The 2,656-nt window shown below is 44.8% G+C and overlaps 1 pseudogene; it reads right to left on the bottom strand.

Moving 5' to 3' along the window:
• Window positions 1-1,624: 1,624 nt before the first annotated feature.
• LOC105528917 overlaps window positions 1,625-2,656 on the bottom strand; it is a 2,073-nt pseudogene continuing 1,041 nt past the window's right edge.

The following is a 2,656-nucleotide window of genomic DNA, read 5'->3' as shown; positions in this document are numbered from 1 at the left end:
TGGGCACCACACTGGTACCTGATTGTCACCTGGAGAGACACAAGCAAATCCTCTTCCCCATATAATTATCTTTCCTTTTCCCCAGCTCTTTGTATGTGCATCCCTCCACCATATATCTTGCCCAGCCTTTTTATTTTCCTTTTCTACATTCCTTTTTTGTGTATTCAGATTGCCCATAATTAAAGCCAGAGCCTGAGAAATGGGGCCTTCCTACTTTCAATCCAGCCATAGCGTGAGCTGAAAGAGTAGCCCTATGCAAGTTACCTCCAATACCGTCGCAAGCCCCAATATAGTCAGCCAAATGAGCCTTCCGTCTCATAGGTCTGATAGCAGTTTGACATTCTGCATCAGCATTATCATATGCAGGAAGGTGTGTTACAACATCCTGAGGTGTTTTATCAGTTATGGCTTTATACACAGCCTCTTGGAGCCGAGCAATAAAAACAATATATGGTTCTTTAGGTCCTTGTTGGACAGATCTGAAAGAAGGATGTTTTTCCCCTGTAATATTTGTCCTTTCCCGTGCCCGTAAGTGCACAGATTGCAGTTGAACAATGGCAACATCCTCCATTACTGCTTGATTTTCTAATCTACCCCAATTAGGGCCAACTCCCATTAACTGTTCAAAGGAAACAGGCACAGGTGGCTGCATTTGTGAGTTTTCCCTTGCCTGAGTTTGAGCTTCATCAGCCCACCAGGTTTTAAAATGTAAATACTGAGACGGAGTGAGAACAGATTTTGTTGAAGTATCCCAATTATATGGTATTAACCTATTATCAAGAGCCACATTTTGTAACAAAGTTTGCACAAAAGGAGAGTTCGGCCCATATTGACTAATGGCTTACTTAAATTCCTTCAGTAACTTAAAAGGAAAAGTGACCCAATTAGTTATATTCTGTCCTCCTTGCTGTATTATAGTAACTGGAAATTGCCATGCTTCAAGGTCTCCCTCAGCTCTAGCTTTTTTTCTTTTCTTTTTTTTGACAGAGTCTCACTCTGTCACCCAGGCTGGAGTGCAGTGGCGCAATCCTGGCTCACTGCAACCTCCACCTCCCAGGTTCAAGCAATTCTCCTGCCTCAGCCTCCCAAGTAGCTGGACTACAGGCGCACACCACCATGCCCGGCTAATTTTTTTGTATTTTTAGTAGAGACGGGGTTTCACCATGTTAGCCAGGATGGTCTTGATCTCCTGAGCTCGTGGTCTGCCTGCCTTGGCTTCCCAAAGTGCTGTGATTACAGGCGTGAGCCACTGCACCCTGCTTGCTCTAGCTTTTTGAATAGAATTTTGTATAGCACCAGCAATTGCTCCAGGTTTTAACGTTGCAAGTACAGGAGCAGTAAGTTTTACAGCTAATTCACTTTCTCACCCATTAAGGGGAAAGGGAGGAGGTGGCCATTCACTTAATTCAGCAGGTGGAGCCAACAGGCTAGTAAAATATACCTTTTTCAGTTTCGCCTTCTTTAACCTCTTCTCGTTTTTGCTCCTTGCATTCAGAATCTGAAGTTAGTTTTTTACACTCGTTCTCTTCTTCCTCATCTGAATCTGCCTCATCATCTGTTTGAAATGGCTCAAGAGCTGCCTTTATTAGTGCCCACATTGACCAAACGGAAACTGGAATTTTTGCTCCCTCTTTATACGCCTTTTAAAAATCTCTGCGAATTCTCTCCCATTCATCCAACTCCATAGTCCCTTGTTCTGGAAACCATGGGCAAAACTACTTTACTGTACTAAAGAGTGATAACAAATTTTTGAGTACTAACTTTCACTGCCCCTCTTCATAGTAAATGCTTTAAGAAATTCAAATAAGTAGAATACTTGCTTTCACTTTGTCTGATTGTTACCCTGGTTCTTCCGCGTGGTCAGCTTTCCCACCGAGCTTCTTTCAGTCATCCTCGGTGTCCTCTGATAATACCTCCTCCACTTTCACATGCTCTAGCGTTCCTTCACTGGGGTTTTCGTTGCCCCACGTTGGGTGCCAGGAATGTTGGGGTGATCAGACCCAGCGCCAGGCCATGGGGGCTACAAAGTCCAGCAGAGTCAAAGGAATGAGAAAAGACAAGTTAAGAGTGCATAAAGTGGGTCCAGGGGGCCAATGCTAGTGTAGAGGCTGCGAAGGCCCCGAGCTCTGGAAGCCAGCACTGTTTATTGATGATCAAACAAAGCAGCATGTGGTGAGGATGTGGGGGTTGAAAGAAAGTGGTGCATCAAGCACATGATTTACAGCTGTGATGGTTTAACATTTTCTTTGAAGCATATGGAACATGTTCCGCTACTTAAGATAATGGGAAACATGTTCTAGTTTAAGATACAATTGATCTATGAGCCTAGGAATGCTAGAAACAAGGAGCCAGCAAGTCTAGACACATTCCAGAGGCCACGAGGGGTTTTATGCCCTGAGCCCTGGATTCCGTCCAAGCCACAAGGAGTTTTATGCCCTGGGCTTAGATTATGGTGCAGCAGGGCAGCCTTCCACCCTTTAGCGCAGAGCTTGGTGTTCCAAAGGTCACGAGGGGTTTTAGACCCTGGATTCTGGACATGTTCCAAGACTCTTTTACATTATGTCAGACATGCAAGCCCTGCCTCAGCTTTTTTCCCAACACTCAGCTTTTCCCCAACACCTGACCTCAGGTGATCCACCTGCCTCAGCCTCCCAAA

This window comes from Mandrillus leucophaeus, unplaced genomic scaffold (genome assembly GCF_000951045.1).
Source record: "Mandrillus leucophaeus isolate KB7577 unplaced genomic scaffold, Mleu.le_1.0 Scaffold74, whole genome shotgun sequence".
NCBI classification, from domain to species: Eukaryota; Metazoa; Chordata; class Mammalia; order Primates; family Cercopithecidae; genus Mandrillus; species Mandrillus leucophaeus.
The sequence above is the reverse complement of the archived record's forward strand: the minus strand, read 5'-3'. Positions and strand labels throughout refer to the sequence as shown.